The following is a 17,385-nucleotide window of genomic DNA, read 5'->3' as shown; positions in this document are numbered from 1 at the left end:
CCGTCGGAATAAATCGCTCCTGATTATTTCGAACCGGGGCTCCTGCCTCGCCTTTGCGCCACGAACTTTTTTCTCCCTCGTTCCTTAGCCAATAATTATTTCTTTTCTAACCCCACCCCAAAAAGCCACCACCCCATTTAAAAAACAACTTTGCACTAATAGTTTTTAGAATATTTAGGCTTTTTTCTTTTACAGAAAGGGGAAAATGCCTTCTCTCCCTAACTCCTTTCTCTCTTTTTTGCGCTGCCTCTGGACCAGAAAGAGAGGGCCAAAACAACAATCCTCGGCAGAGGGAGTTGAAAATAAGCGTGTTGTTTCAGAGATGAAAAGAGGGACATGTGCAAAGCGGGAGGGGGAAGAGAGATCACGTCCGAAATCCGGAATTCAATTCAAAATGCGCTGTCTTTCAAAACAGTTCAGTTTAGACGCGCGCACCACTTGAAGGCTGTGATTCCGTTGCAATCAATATAAGGCAATGTACTGCATATTGTGTTTAGCATAGTTTCCTTCGTGGTCTCCCCCCCCCCCGCCCAAATACAACAACATATTTATAGGGGTTAAGTATTCCGATTTCGTTCCATTGTTTTATCAAGTCTCCGAGGTCCAAAAATGAGCCACGTTTCACTTTACTCTGAAAGGTGAAGCCGCTCTGAGGGGTGCGGGGAGTTAAGTATAGGGCCTCCTCTTCCCCATATTGCGGGGAAAGTACCCCCCCCAGGCAAAATTAAGCTCATCCTTCTACCCCCTGGAAAGTATAGGTCAAAAGGGCTTCGTTTGGGCTGCGTGCTCCGCGCTTTCCCCTCTTTAATGGCGAAGCTGCGGCGCAAGAAATCGCCCCGATTGCGCGCGCACACCCCCGAGGGAAGAGAGTGATGGGTTGGCAGCTCCCCCACCCCTGTCCAATCGCTGCGCGGAATGGAGGGTCTCTAACCCGAAGCAAAGGGGCCTAAGCAGAGAGCGCGCATCGGACGGCAAGGCTGACCCCGTCACCCCTGGGCCCTGCGGCAGCAGCCGACGAGGCGCTGGTTTCAGTCGCCCTTGATCAAAACTCGGGGAACCCGCGTCTGGACGAGGGGAAAATGGGCACGAGGGAGGAGGGATAAAAACACCCAGAGGAGAGAGGAAAGCTTGGGGAACGCGGGTGAAATTTTATTATTATTATTATTTGGGGGGAGGGGGCGTGGGAAATCTGATAAACGCGGGATCAAGCGCCAGAAAGTTTGCTTCCCGCTTTCCCCCCAAGAAGTCCTACCATGCAGAAATTCCTTCCTTCTAAAATAGTAAAACGCTCCAAAGAGAACAATACGATCATTTCCTCCTCTTCCTCCCCGCCGCGCCCTTATTCCTTCGCCGTTGCATCGTTCCCCACCAAGGGAACTCTCCAAACCTAGAAATCCCGCCGGCCAGCTTTGCCCTGAAGCCTCTGGGACAGATCAAAACGGAGGTCGGGCTTGTGAGCCACTGAGCTGCGCTTCGCGGGGACCCGCCGTCGCATAAAGAGAGGAGGAGAGGTTTCCATAATATGTGAAGAGACCTTATTGGGAAAGGGTTGGGGAGGAAAGAGCGGTGGCGGGGGGCCGGCTGAGAGACGGGTCGGGAAATTCTGAAATATTGGCAATGGGGTACATCCATGCAGATAAAGATGCCTTCGCACAAGCAGGTATCCCACTTGGAGCCTCATACGTCACTGATCTTAGGAGACACTGGCCTGGCGACAACAGAGGCGTGTTGTCACTGTGCTTCGCCCTCAGTGATGGCGCTTGGTCTTGGGTAATTGTTCTATGTATCCAAGACGCGGCTTGACCTGATGGTCATCATTCAGTGCAAAACACACACGTGGTGGCGACTCCGTCTAGCTCAGGGAATACCCTCCCCACCATGTTGCTGGACTGCAACACCCATCACCCCTGAGCATTGGTCATGCTGGCTGAAGGTTGATGGGGTTGGGAGTCCGGCCACACCTGGAGAAGCACAACTTCCCCACCTCTGGTGTAACACTTTCTTGAGAATGTGGTGGTAGCTCCCTTGCCTTGGAATTGACTAGATTTTTGTTTTGTTTTTTAAAAAAGGAATATACAGTGGTACCTCGGGTTAAGTACTTAATTCGTTCTGAAGGTCCGTTCTTAACCTGAAACTGTTCTTAACCTGAAGCATCACTTTAGCTAATGTGGTCTCCTGCTGCTGCTGCGCCGCCAGAGCACAATTTCTGTTCTTATCCTGACGCAAAGGTCTTAACCCAAGGTACTATTTCTGAGTTAGCGGAGTCTGTAACCTGAAGCGTCTGTAACCTGAAGCATATGTAACCCGAGGTACCACTGTAATAGGGTTGCCTTGTGGAAATCATCTTAATGCTGCCCTTGAACTGTTTCCTCAAAATGAAAGTTAGTTTGGGCTTCCTTGATTCTGCAGCATAAGGATTTTAGCAAACCCAGCAGCAATTGGCCTTAAGGTCCGGCAGGTTGACTAAGCATTGTGCATCGTGATCCTATGCATGTTTACTGAGAAGTATCCCTTACAGTATTCTGTGGAGCTTACTCCCAGGTATCGGCGCATAGAATTGCAGTCATATGCAGAATAGGTCTGGGAGATATCCGGGATTCATTGTTGAAGATTACTATAGAGAATTAAGTGCATACACAAATGTACCTATGTTTTTGCTGCATAGGCACTAACCTGTTTGTAGCACAAAAATGTAGCTTTTTGCAATCCATAAATGTTTGTGCTAGTCGTCATCATCCTGCCCTCCTGAACCCTTGATTAGGTTATCTATGTCTTTTCCTCCCTGTGCAGGCCCCAGCTGAATGAATAAGGAAATGGTGATTGCCTCTTGGTCTACTCTATGCACACCCACAAGGTCATTGGGCAGCTAGGGAGACACGCAAACAAACAAACAAACAAACAAAGAAACAAACACTGCATTGTTGGACACCCCATTGGGTAATGTAGAATAAATATGCAATGAGCTCTTATTTTCAGAATGAAGCCCGTTCCCCAAAAGGGGTTTTTATGGGCAAAAAATATGTGATAGATCTAGGTTATGTACAGACTAGGTAGAAAAAACAAATATTCAGTCTCCATTGATTCGAGAGTGAAATATTGTGTTCACACCACCTAAGTTGGTATTTATTTGTTTTCCTCACTACCCTGTAAGGGGTTAGAAATAAGAATAGGGGGGAAAGTTAGGGATCTCAATCCAGTTAAATCATACTTGAAGTAGAACCATTGAAATTAATGAACTTACTTTGATTTCAATGGGGTTGCTCTGACTAACATTAGCTTTCACCCACAACTCTGTAAAGTGGTTAAGCTTTGTCTGTCTCAGTCAAAGAATTCACACTTTATGGGGTTTGAGTATGTCTCCTCTCCCCCAGTAAGGTTTCCACAGTGAAACCATGACACCATCCAATCCAATATTCCCTTCTGGTGGTTCTGGAGGCATGGACCACTTGAAAATTGATGAGGCTCTTGGCAGTCCACTTAATGATTCTTCTGCCCATTGCAGCAGTTGTAATGTGCTGTGGTAGATGTTGTGTGATTTTTAATTGCATTTGTATTGCTTCTTTTAATTCTTATGTAGTATTTCATTGTCTGGCAATCTGAACACTAAGGAAATCAAATCATAAGTGTTGTTTAGAGGCATGCCACAAAGTCCACCTGAATGAAGCTTGTGGACCACTGGTGGTCTGCAGACCACAGTTTGGGAATACCTAGTATTTTTATCCTAAAGTGGTCACTTCTGGAATTCCACATGAAGGTCCTCACATAGTGTTTGTCCTTAGCTCTCCAGTTCAGAGGTCTCTGTGCCTGGAAGCTCTATTCCCACTATCATTCATCAATGCTCTCAGACTTCCCCATGAATTTGGAAGCTCTATATGCCATGAATTTGAAATCCAAGAAAAGAAAAGAAAAGAAAAGAAAAGAAAAGAAAAGAAAAGAAAAGAAAAGAAAAGAAAAGAAAAGAAAAGAAAAGAAAACCCTAATTCAACCTAGGGGCCATCTCCAGATGGACTGCAAAAACAAACAAACAAAACCAATGATTAAAGCACAAATCGGGGGTGGGGGGCACTCATTAGCCCTGTTAAAAGGCTAACAGTATAGGGTAAGATGAGACTAGCAATAAAAAATATTTTGCAGCACTTCCTGAGTTAAAAACAAAGAAAAATCCACTTACAAATATGAGAGTTTTGCATAAGGTGTCTCTGTTTCCTTATGACAAAATAAGTTATTTGCCAAAAATGTGTCCCGAAACTAGGCAGATTACAGCATAGAAATGCCCACTCATTAATATTATCAATTATGTAGAGGAGCATAATAAAAAGCTAACTTGATCATTTCCCCCACTTTCTATGTCATTATGGTTTATTTATAATCCCCTTGTCTTTGGAATGTTAGTACAGACCATTCTGTTGAAAAAAAAGCCCTGGAAATATGATACCTCACTGCTCTGGTACCTCTACTATTATATATTTGCTGGCAGGTGAGTAGGAATGCCCGTTGGTTTTTGTTTTTTTAGGATTAAAAATTGCAGATCAAGGAGACTCTACCACATTTGTGCCATGTAATCCTTGGCATGTTTACTCAGAAGTAAGTTCTGCTGTGTTCCACGGTGCTTACTTCCAAATAAATGTGTTTAGGAACTTAAAAAACCATGACCAGCTAGTTTGGGCCACGCTATGCTTTAATGCAATCAGAGGTGGATTTAGGGAAGCACAAACAGTCACACACACACCCCACTGGACACTGAGCCAAGGGGGGCACCACAGGGCACCACAACTATGACATTGTGCATGTGCAGAATGGAAGGTGAGAGGAAGGGGGACACTGAATTTTGGCCTCACACAGGGAGCCGCTGAAATTTGAAAGACTGAAGCCCCTGATGCAATTAGGGGCTCAAGTCTTCTTTTGTTAGATAAAATAGAAATGGTTGTTGGGTATGCTGGTTGGGGCTGATGGGAGTTGAAGTCCAAAATATCTGGTGAGCACCAGGTTTGGGAAGGTTGATCCTAATCACTCTTGTGGTTCTTTCCAGCTATTTTGTTATATGATGAGACACAAAGAACAGGATTACAGTTCCCATCATCCCTGACCACTGGTCCTGTTAGCTAGGGATGATGGGAGTTGTAGTCCCAAAACAGCTGGAGGGCCAAGTTTGGCCATGCCTGGTCTAGGAGCAAGCAATGATATTGAAGCTAAGCAGGTGTGGATGTGGCCTGGAGATGAGGCTCCTGGGAGGCACAGATAAGTTGCTATGAGTTTTCAAAGGGGAAGGAAATAAATGCATGAATAATAAAGACAACATAGGGCACCCTGTAATATAGCAACAACTATCAGTAGCGAATGACCTATGCCTAGATTCATATAGTAGTAATGGTTAGTAGCCATTTTGGGTATGTTGCCATTTGAGTTTTCAGTGCCCTTCCCTCTTTGGCTCTCGGAACCACAGCTTTGTTTCATGATGGTAACCTAGGGAGGCTACTTAGGCTGAGAGAAAGTAACTTGCCAAAGGCCATCACCCAGGGAGCAGGGATTTGTATCCGCCTGTCTCTATCTTACCCCAATGTTTTGCCCACTGCTAAATCACACTGGCTGACAAGGCCCAGGACCCATTGCCTCCTCTATGGCACTTAGTTCAGAAAACCAGGGATAATTGCATGCCATCCCAGAGAACCCACCTGCCCAAAAGTCAGGTGTATAAAGAAAGAACTTCCCTCATTCTTCCTTTCATTTGTGCATTTGATTGCAGAGGGCTTTGACTCTTGGAATCTTGCAGCAAATAAACAAGGCTCATTACCTAGAGCAGCTGCTCTGTGAGAAAGTTGCCACCATTGGGCACAATATATAAAATTGTTACTGCTGCTTTGCACAGTTCTACCCTTTCAAAAATTAGGAAAAATTAGGTCAAAAAGTTAGCAGCATTAAGTGAGGATACAGCTAGTCAATTTTGCATTCATGCAAAATTTGGATCTTTTTTCCAATGTGAGTGTGACACATTGGTATTTATTCAGTTTTGTCATATTGCTGGCTATCCAGGACATTTTGAATTTCAGTCCTGTTCCTGTATTTTGTACTCATGTGATTGACTTTTCTTTTCTAATTCATGGCCATTTATTAAAAGTAGCCTGTACAACTTTCGGTGGAGTCCATTTCCATGCAAGGCATTTAGGATCAGGGTGCTAGGCTGCAATCCTAGACCCACTTACCTGGGAGTAAGCTCCATTGAATTTACTGTTCATCACACCAAAGCTAACTTCTCTATCAAAATGTATCTAGTGAGCAGCATCTGCTGCACATTTTAAAGCATCCAGCCTCTGGCTGATGGACCAAGCCTTTATAGTTGCTCCTTGTCCCCCCTCACCCCCTGCCGTTCACCCCTGTGAACTCTGCCATTGCTAGAATTTTTGGAGGGTTATTTTTCTCTCTCCCTTTGAAAGGGTAAAATATGGCAAAGCATTTGTTATATATTGTATCTGTTGGCTGCACCGCTGTTGAGGAAGCACGGGGAAATTCATGGTGTTTGGACAAGACAAACATTGTTTCATCCCTAAACAAACCTCCCTGGAGGTCAGCTTGGTTCATTCCATTGCTGCAGCCAAGAAGCAAAGGGGCATCCAGATGATGTGAAAATCAGACCCTTTCAGTTGTGGAGGGGGAGGATGGGGATAACCCAGCCCCTCTGCAAGTAGACAGGCAGACAGGAAAGCAAGAAAAGGTCTATCTAGTTCCTGGTGCCTGATTCCCATTGCCTGACTCATGCAGAGAGGAGCTGACAACTGATCTAAGGACATATATTAAGAAACGAACCCCACTCATTTTTTTAAAATCCGGTGCAAGAGGTCCAGGTGATGTACTACAATGTTCTGCTGACTCCTCATTTATACATCTATCACCTCAACATAATCCAGTCCATCCTAGTTTACCAATGGCAACATTAAACTGGGCTTTCCTGCTATCAGCTCCTTTTGCACTGAGAACATGGGTAGGGAATCTCAGGCCTGGGGGACAAGTGTGGCCATCTGTACTATGATAATTCTTCTTGTTTCTCTGAATGGAAGATCAAGGGGTGTGTGGGTGTAAACTAGCTTATTGTATAAAAGTGGGCAGAGAAACAGATTAAAATCATGTTTATACAATAAGCTAGTTTACACACAGGTGTATTGACATCTAGGGACGCGGGTGGCGCTGTGGGTAAAACCTCAGCGCCTAGGACTTGCCGATCGCATGGTCGTCGGTTTGAATCCCTGCGGCAGGGTGAGCTCCCGTCGTTCAGTCTTTCACTCCCAAATAACATACTTCTGAGCCAGGCACAAGTCAGAAAAATAAGGAAATAGCAAACTGGCTGCATTTCATACAGTATTTGGTGCAATGGAGGAGTAGCTGCCGCACCACTTGATTGCAAAGGGGTTGATGGTGAGCTTTTTCGGAGATTACCAACCCTGGATATTTTAAGATGGAGGCAGAGGTTGCAGAGAAACCCACTGTCACTTACCTGTGAAAGATGCTTAATAGAGAATCCTGCTCGCTGTGCACTAACTGGTACTAGAAGATAAATGTAGGTCAAATATAAAGAAGGGTAATGGACCTTACCATTAGGCCCAGTCATGGCTGACTCTGGGGTTGCAGCACTCATCTCGTTTTATTGGCTGAGGGAGCCGGCGTACAGTCATGTGGCCAGCATGACTAAGCCGTTTCTGGCGAACCAGGCAGTGCACGGAAACGCCGTTTACCTTCCCGCCGGAGCGGTACCTATTTATCTACTTGCACTTTGACATGCTTTCAAACTGCTAGGTTGGCAGGAGCTGGGACAGAGCAACGGGAGCTCACCCCGTTGCGGGGATTCGAACCACCGACCTTCTGATCAGCAAGTCCTAGGCTCTGTGGTTTAACCCACAGCGCCACCTGCGTCCCTTAGGTCAAATATATATTTTGTTAAATTTAATTTTGCAGTTAAACTGTTTTCCATTCCAATATACTATCCAGTTGTTGTCCCCCCCCCCTTAACCTTAATATATATATTTTTGGTATAATTTGGTAGCGGAATGTTGCATGGTCATTAAGCGAAGAGCTGTGGCAAGCTAGCCAGCTTCTGAAAACTGGCTGTATGGCAACCAGTGGAAGCAGATACCGCTTTGGGGAGTAGTGGGGCTGGCCTGGGCTGTAGCAAGGGTCTGCAGTACACAGAGCTGGATTTGTGCATAAGAAAAGTTAACTACAAATTATGAGGAGCCTCTAAATACAAACAACAACACTAATTGTCAAGATTTTAATAATAATAATAATAATAATAATAATAATAATAGAAACAGGAAAAACAGACATCATTATTGCATCACAAATATATATTTCATGCCTACACCATTAGTTGATATATTGCATTTAAACTTGTACAGATTTAACTATAATATGGTTTCCATATTTGATAAGTAAGAAATCATAAGGTATATCCATTTGAAGTTATTTCATATGCAAACAGGCTTGTGGCAAGCTACATGCTTTAGCTAGCTTGCTAGTTTTTGGCTGCATCCTCAACTATGCACTTGTATTTATGCAAATGTAAAATGTCATTACTTCTATTTTTATTGCCCTTTCTGTTAGACTAATACACATCTTTTGGGTAATGCTCTGGGGGCCTCTTCAACGCGACACAGCTTAGGGCCTCAGTGTGTCTTAATTCAGCCCTGGCAACAAAGCGATGGCTGTGTTGGCCCCAGAGACGAGGCTAAACTGGGCTAAAGTATGCTGCAGAATAAAAACCCCAGAGACGGAGGGATCTGGCTGGAGTGCAATACAAATATCAGAGGGCATCTCTTTAGAAAGGCCTGGGTATGAGATTTCTTGAAATGTCTGGGTTTTGTGAGAAGAGAAGTGGGAGGGGTGAGAAAGGATTGATAGGGATCGTGGGCAGGGGGTGGGTGTAAGGAAGGGGTTTGGGGATATGGGAGGGCTTTGAAGGGTTAGGGTCCCAGGGGACAAATCTGAATAATATGAGCTGGTTGCACAATTGCAAAAGAGAGAGGACTGTTATCTAGAAGGTCTGATGGCTCAGCTATAGCAGGGGTACTTGCTCAAAGGCCATCATCACCACCTCCTTCCTCAAAGTGACCTTTCCATCAAATTAGTTGCTTGCTAGAGGTTTTGTGGAATCAGTATTTTTACATGGAAGACTCACACTGCTCCCCCATTGCCACCCTCTGTAGATTTCAGTGACTGATTCAAGTTGGGTGGCAGATATGATGTTTTAATAAATTGTGGATAGTGTGTCAAGTTGATGCTAGACTTGCTTGTTGTTTTTATGGTGGCTTTTTGACTACCATGAAGCATGGCGGCATTTTGATATTTTTAAATAACACTTGTATTGATGTGGAGGGCAGTTTGCTATTGTACACTGCTTTGCGAAGTATCTTTTCTTTAAAAGCAACTTATAACCGCCTACATGTTGAGCTAAATTGAAATGTATACCTCTCATACAGTCCTTTAGCATCTGATTCCAGGTGACCCCCCCCCAATAGTTCCCAAATTGGCATATATAAATGTCCATTTGTTTTGCTATAGGTGTAGACCCCAGCTGATCTGGGACTCCACTTGCAAGTTACTCTTGCAATTGCAAAGTGCCTGACCCGAACCAAGAGCCCTTCATGGTGTCTGAAAAGCCTTAGGCTGCAATCCTAACCATGTATACTTTGAAATAAATCCCATAGAATTCAATGTGTAGGACTTACTTCCAGGTAAGTGCATGGGGATGGGGACTGTAGCCTTAGAAAGGAACGTCATGTCTGCTTAGAGGGGACCAATTTTGTTATTATTCATAATAATATTTAAATTCCAGCGGGGGTCCCAGCTTTTTGGAAAATTAAATAATCTAAAAACTATACTATTGTAGTTTGACCCTTACTGAGTTATTAGGGGTTTCAGGGGGAAGGGGGTCAAAGAGGTGTGACGGGGGAGATGCTTAGGGGGTGAGTTATTTTTCCCAAAAGGAAGAGGATTATTGGGATCTCCAAGCTGTTACTTGAACTCTGGAGGCAAAGTGGGAGGAGGAGAATTGGGAATAGAAATCACACCAGAGAAGGCCTTCTGGATGTGCAATAAGAGCTGCGCCAGATTTCCTTACTCTGTTTCTTAGGCTGCGATGCGCAACCCGATCCTGTGCGCCTTGCGTCAGAAACTATTCAGCATCCCGCAGGGTTGGACGCGATTAGCGTCTTAAGCTCTCTACCAAATTGCACCAACTTCCTTACTTAGACGAGGGACAGCTATGCGTGCTTGGAGCGAAAGAGAAGAATAAGGGAGGAAAGTCTCTGATTGGAAGTCTTCGCTATAGCGAAAGCAGGCAAAAGACCCTGCAAAGAGAGGAGGGGAAAGGGGGGGGGGGTGCCCACCCGAGTGCAGGTTCAAAGAGGGGACAAAAGTAAAAAAAAAAAGTTCTGCTACGTACATATGTGCCTTCCTTCACCCTATTTTCTGATTGCTGAACAGCGCGCAGCACAATATAAATTGTGGCTAAAGCAGAAAAATCCCGCGAGCCCCTTCCAGCCACCCACAGGGTGTGGGGTGAGGTGGAGAGCCTCTTATTTTAATATTATGGATGGTACCCTTTCTATAAGGCCAATATACTGTATGTGCAGGAATAATATTTGAAGAAATGCCCCTCTCTCCTTTGCATAGGTTCTAGTTGTTGGATATTTTCCTTTCAAGACCGAGAGGGGATGGGGAATTTGCAAAGACCCGTGGAAGGTGTAGATGCGAGTGCAATCTCTTTTAGTAGTTTGCATGCTTCGTTGAAAAATGGAGTTTCGATCAGAAGTCGTTTAGTTTCTCTATTATTGTTGCCTGGTTGTTGTTTTTTGTAAAATGTGGATATTCCTGATAGCCAGCATATTTGCACCTCAATGCTAAATGAGCAGGCTTTGACAGAACTCCTATAGATTTAAATCGAACTGCAAAAGCAACTCTTAACAGCAGGCTTCACAGTTCTGAAAACATCCAGTTAGCAGCTCAGATTCTAGAGGTAGTTCATTTGAAGTATATTTTATTAATCCAAATGGAACTCTGGCTCCACTAGCGCAGCGATACACACCTTAACGATCGGAATATCATTAGAATAAACGAATAGTTTACCTTTAAAACTAAGAATCAGTCCTGAAAATCTGAGAGTGAAAATATTTGTGTTTTTCATAGCAGCTTCATAGGCGGGATGGGGAAGAAACGAGTATCTAGAGGGGCCCATCATCATCATCATCATCATCATCATCAATTGAATTTGTATACCGCCCTTTATTCGTAGATCTCATGGGAAACGAAATTAATTCTACAGTGCCTGAGCAGAGAAATGTTAACAATAGCTTTCCACTAAATATTACAATTTGTTTGTTGTTGTGGAAATAGCGGCTTTCTCTAAATCAAGAAATGTACAGTGGTACCTCGGGTTAAGAACTTCCGGACCTCGTTCCGGAGGTCCGTTCTTAACCTGAAACTGTTCTTAACCTGAAGCACCACTTTAGCTAATGGGGCCTCCTGCTGCCACTGCGCCGCCACTGCACGATTTCTGTTCCCATCCTGAAGCAAAGTTCTTAACCCGAGGCAATATTTCTGGGTTAGCGGAGTCTGTAACCTGAAGCGTCTGTAACCCGAGGTACCACTGTACTTCCATTGCTCGCAAGACTATCACCAGCACATTAAAAAAAACAAAAAACTAGGCTCGCATTGTGCAAAAACTGGGAGCTCGAGCCAATCGACGTTAAGTACCTTTTAGCCCCATCGACTTCGATGTCAGGAAGTTAACTGCCTGTGTAAGGCTAAAGTCCTACAAGCTCCTGTAAGGGAATCACAGACCTGTCGTAGTATGTAGCCTAGACCCTAGTGCGCTCAGCAGGTCCTGCTTCCTGCTGAACATGCTTATAGGTTCATGTCGCCCGTTTAAAAGCAAATGGATTTCAAAGCACTTAATTTTGGCTGGATCTCATTATGTGTGTGATACTTTGGAAATTGTTTGTAATGCGTTTTGAGATTCGTTGCTGCAAGTTAATTTATATATCAATGAATGAATAACAAACAAAAACAACATTATCCAACTCACAGTTTAATTGCAAAACAGCAGCTATTATTGCAGAAGTCACCCTGGATAGGAACCGGCCAAAGGCCAGACTGAAAAGAGAGGAGCTTGGCCCCATATTTTGCATCTGTAATCAACGAATTAATTCATAGTTCGCTGTGGCAGAAGGAAGTTTGTATGAAAGTAGGAACTCGGGCCTATTTAGGATTAAAGAAGCTACAAGAAAATGTGCTGCTTGGGGTGATTTGGAATAATGTAACAGGGTGCTAAGGGACACGCTAGTCCCTGGCAGCCGGCTGGAGCTCGTTTCCCTGCGGTGTTTAACTACAAGGCAATCCGCCCTGCGATTTAGGAATCCCCAACTGCCCTTGCCACCTCCTAGAACCCGCATACTAACTGAGTCAGCTCCTACAAATAGTTTGCCGAGCGCGTTCCGCTTGTCAGCCACAGCATCCAGCGCCTCAAATCGATGGGAACCTTTTAACTTCTCTCCGGAGTTTACTCGGGAGTTTAATCCCAGCGGAGATCTAAGGGTCTCCCAACACGCCCCCCCCTATACATACGTTACAAGCACCAAAGTAACACACGGCGAACCTTGCAAGATTGTATTGCCAGTTACTGCAGCTTGCACTGAACGCTCGGTCAGCGGCTGAGCTTTTGCATAGAAATGTCGCAGACACTGACTGTACCTTCGGCTTCACTGTTTATACCTTTCCCCCGGTCCCCATAGCCCTGTAGAAAACATGCCCTGCTCCAGTTGACGAACTGTGCATAACCCTTCATGCCTCACCCTTCATGCCTCAGGTGCAGCAGTGGATTCCAGTACACCAACGTTTGTGTCACAATGCCTCTAATTTAGTTTGGTGGTGGCAGCCGGGGAGGCGTGGGTTTTTGTTTTTAATTATTATTGCTATAGCAGACGAACAAGGCTACCTTTCTGGCTTTTTCTTCTTCCAGAAGTCTGATCTTGTAGTTTGTTTTCTGCCAGTTAAAAACGCCCGTCCATCGCTATCCTTAGCCCTTTCCACCCGGAAGCAAAGCTTCGATCAGCTGGCGGATCTCAGCTTACTCTGTGTTTATGATTTTTTTGTGTGTGTCTTTCTGGAGAGAGTAGGCGCATCTCCCGTTGTACAGGATCCTCCGTGCAGGATACGGGTGCGTGGCTAGAGCACAGGCACCTGGGTGTCCCAATCCAATCTTCCAGAGGTAGTGGACAGACCCTCGCTTTAAAAATGCATAGGCGGAAAAGAGACCAGGGCTCTCGCGCCTTTAAAAGTTGCGTGGAAGAGGGAATTTCAGGGAGGGTCGGTTGTCTTGTAGCCCTAGGCAGGTGTGCTGCGGGTAACAGAACTGAGAAAGCAACGGATCAGCACTGGGAGTGGGTCACTTCTAGGCCCTGGGCTGTAGCGAGGGATCTAGGCAGGGCGGCTTCTAACAGAGGAATCGGTGCTAGGAGTCGTCACTTTCAGATGTTGCAATAAAACTTATTTCCCGGCCAACAGCGCCAGAGAAGTAATCTCTCTGGAAGCGAAGGTGAGGTGCTGGTGTCCAGCTTTCTCGGAAGAGTCTGGAGAGCGAATGGACTTTCTACGTGGGCACTGGGAATTTGCGTGCGTGTGATGCCTCTTCATCCTTTTTCTTGGCGAGTCGCTTGCGGCCTTTGAATGGGATCCCAAACAAACGGATCGTGGTGTGCGCAGTGCGTGTATTCAGTTTTAACACTTCATAACACGCAGTCTGGGCGAAACTAGGCTGGCTAGCCACCGCCAAACACAACCCAATATACAAAAGTACTTCTCTACAATCACATATACGCACACAGTATGAGAAATTGGCGACGGAGCCAAGACTTCACCCTCTGTATCCAACGAGTCTGACAAACGCTCCATAAGAGTGAGCGAGGTGCTTGTGGGAAGCTAGGACTTGTTAGGAAACGACGGGATTTCGCCACACAGGTCTGCCCAAAGAACAGAGATAACACCGGAATTCCTCCCCAAGGAATTGTAATGAGCACATAATTGGGTGCACAATAAAAGGCAGCTGGATTTATTATGCAAGTAATAGACGAACAGCAGGAAGAGCTGGTAATAGATGTTCTTTAGACAGGTTGACAGGATTCGACACCCTGGAACAACCAGGGGTGTGGGTGTGTCGCTCCAAGTCGGCTTTAAACATCGGAGGAATAAAGGAAGGCAAGGAAAAAACACCGGGTGGTGGGAAGAGAAAGTAACTCTGAGGATCCTCGCTGCCAAAACACCGTCGTTTTGCCTCCAGCAAGGAAGAAGGCGCTGAGTATTTTAACAACTCGCACGAGTTTGCCCCGGGAGGTGAGCAACAGATACGCTTAGTTCACTCAGAGGAGGGAAGAGGAGGGCGGCTGACGGCTTTCTCGAGCCCAGCTGGATGGCTGCGTGTTTTGTCTGGCGCAGTATTTTCGACTAAGTATTTTAGGCTGGTGGGAAGTTTGGCAGCGCAGCGCGACCGGAGGTAGCTAAAGAGACCCCTGTGCGTGGTATCTTTTTGGACACGGGAATTCGGAGATGTCTGATTTACTAAGCGAGAAGATTTGCCCCCCCGCCCCCCGCCCCAGGCGGCTAACCGGCTTGGGATTCACCCAGTCCTTCCTTAGAAGCTCCACCAGCAGGAGCTGAGCCCCAACAGCAGTTCGTCGGGACTAAGCCCAGGCTTTTCCCTTCGCGGGATTTCCTTCTCCACGCAAGCCGGAGCGCGAGGCACTTCGGTCTCCTTTAGGGCAGCCAAGCTCGGGTTTGGCCGCGGGACAGGAGCTTCACGCGTCGCCCTCCTTCCCAGCCGCGCCGCGCAGCTCGGCAGCCCGCGCTCGCTCACCCGGTTTCCCCTGCGCAACGGCTCTTGACTGCCCCGGCTTGACCCTCTGAGCTCGCGAGGAAGGAGCCACCTAGGAGGGCCCGATCCTGCTGCGGCTGGCCAACTCCCCCTCCCCGGGCACCTCCCCCTCCGGCGCCGCCCCTTCTCCCTCCCGCCGCGCGCCCTGCCAGCCCCCCAGTGGATGTCGTCGCTTCTTCCCCCGCGCGAGCCCACGGGGTGTCACTCCTCCGGGATGACCTCAGCCCCGGCCCGAGCCGGGAGCGTCACTAGCTCCGGGCATTCACGGAGCCTGGCCGCTCGCTGGGGCCGGACGATGGGCAGCGAGCGCGACCCCTGAGCCACCGAAGCCCGCTGGCTGCAGCTGCCGCCGAGGAACCAGGTCCGCCACCCGCGAAACGACTGCCCGCCCTCCAGCAGCTGCGGCTGCTGCTGCCAAACCAAGCAAGGTAGCTCGGAGGGACCCTAGGAGGGCGGCGGAGGGGAGCTTCGTGGCGGGAGGGAAGGGCGGGTGGAGGTCTCCTTAAGAGAGTCGCGGCTGCCTCAGCTCTCCGGGAAGAAGAGCCACGCCGGGGCAGAGCCCACGTCTTTGCGCGCAAAAGGTTCCTTCTTTCGCGTCGCCAGGTAGGGCCCCGAAAGACTCTTGCTTGAAACTCCAGAGAGTCACTGTGCGGCGCAGCATTTTTAGACAGATGAACTGTTGGTCGGTCTGCCGTTTTACGATCCTCCGGTGCGAGGGACGGAGTCCTGGGTGGCGCTTCCGGAGAAGTTATCTCGCTCGAACCGATCAGGGACATCCCCGCCGGAGGCTGCAGGATGCTTCCCGGAGCTGGGGAACCTCCCGCATGCCTTGTTCCAACTTTTGTGGGCCGGACGTCGACCTCTCTCTCTCGGCCACAAGTGTGCCCAGATTCCTTCTTGCTAGGGGGGGGGGGGTGTGTGTGACGCTGGAGCGAAACTCAGGCGGCATTTTCAAAGCAGCCCCACGCTCAGTCGCCTTCTCCTAAGCAGGCGAGGGCAGCGAGTTTTCTGGAGCGAAGGAAAGAGCAATTTGCTCTCTTGGCCAATACAGTTGGAAGAACTGGGGGGGGGGGACTCCCCCCCCGAGCCGTTTTGGAGTCCCATCTGCCGCTTTCTGTTTCTCTCTCGTTAAGAGATATGTGCAGTACGATCCTATGCATGTTTACTCAGAAGTCAGATCCAGTGTCTTCAATGGGGCTTACTCACTAGTAGCAGCAGCATTCCCTGAATGGCTCCGTTTAAACCCTGGTAGGTCGGACGAACTGGGTTGTGGATGGGGCTGAGATGAGCCCTCTCCTCACCTTCCACTTTCCCTCGTTCATCCTCTGACGACCAGAACCACAAGCCTGGTGGTAAGCCACATCGCTTGGTTTAGTGTCGCATAGAAGCGAAGGCAATCCTAGGCACGCTCGCTCGGGCGATTCCCACTGAAAGGGCTGAACCACGCACAGGTTCAGGCTGCAGGCTTGTGATTCCAAGGCGGATATCCTCTAAAACTTTCCCGAGAATAAGCACCACTGAACGTAGTGGGACTTGCTTCTGAGTAGACCTGTTTAGGATTGCCCAGAACGCCACTTGCAATGGAAGGAAGTCCCACAAACAATTTTCTGCTGTTAGTCCCTCGCATAGAAGGCACCACCAAGGCTCCTGTGTCCTGAAGCTCATTTACTGTTGCGCTAGACTTATCTAAGAGAGAACCCACTGGTCCAGATGCACCAGAAATCACTGGGTCTTATTTGCGCAGTAAAAAGTTCCAGACATTATGGGACTGCCCACGTGCATGGGTTTCGAAGACCTGAATAAATTGGGTCTGCCGGCTGAAATTCTCCCGCCCAATTTCCCCTAATTGCAGAACAGTTTAATGGCTGTTAAATATTCTGCCTGCATCAAAATGACATGCGTATGTTTGCTTTAAATGGCTCTGGATCTTTCGGGGCAAGGCCCTCCCAAGAGTGAAGGAAGGCGCTCTCTGTGGGATGGGGACCCATATTCAGAAGGGCTAATAGCAGGTGTCTGTGAAGGTGGTCGAAGTACTGGCATGCCTTAGGAAAACTCAGTCTGAAGGCGCCCCGTCGTCCATTTAAAACGGAGTCCTACTGGTTCCGCAGAAGTTCTTTCCAGCCAGTGGGACTTCAGTTGAAGGTAGCTTAGGGCTCTCTCTCATCTGCTTTCTCGCTTGCCGAAACCGCCACACACCCCTCAAGCCACTGGACAGTTTGCGGTGGAAATCCGCGCACCATCCAAGCCCGTTGTGCGGGCGCCCATCTCCCGGATTGCAAGGGGGTTTGCTTGCTCTTAGTCGATGGATCCTCATCCTCATGGCTTCAGCCATTCCATCTCCTCCTCCTCCGTTTAGGACAGAGGCTGTTGCTGGCAAGATAAAATCTGTAGCATTTTATCTTGAATCAAGTCCTCACTCTCAGGCCCCATTCGCGGTACAGTATATATTTAAAGTAGCAGCAGCAATGCCA

The 17,385-nt window shown here is 47.4% G+C and overlaps 1 protein-coding gene across 6 annotated transcripts in view; it reads left to right on the top strand.

Annotated features, from left to right (window-relative positions):
- Positions 1-17,385, top strand: part of NTN1 (netrin 1) — a 127,896-nt gene that overhangs the window by 1,370 nt on the left and 109,141 nt on the right. Inside the window, exon 1 of one of the 6 annotated variants that reach the window (XM_077924319.1) lies at positions 14,116-14,376. The exons of 1 other annotated variant lie outside the window; for it this stretch is intronic. The gene's annotated coding sequence lies outside the window, so the exon portion shown is untranslated. Of the gene's footprint in view, positions 1-14,115; positions 14,377-14,410; positions 15,343-17,385 lie in introns of those variants that run through there. 4 more of the 6 variants (XM_077924322.1, XM_077924321.1, XM_077924320.1 and 1 more) reach the window with 4 other exon arrangements.

This window comes from Podarcis muralis, chromosome 2, assembly GCF_964188315.1.
Source record: "Podarcis muralis chromosome 2, rPodMur119.hap1.1, whole genome shotgun sequence".
Taxonomy (NCBI): domain Eukaryota; kingdom Metazoa; phylum Chordata; class Lepidosauria; order Squamata; family Lacertidae; genus Podarcis; species Podarcis muralis.
This window is presented reverse-complemented; position numbering and strand designations above follow the sequence as displayed.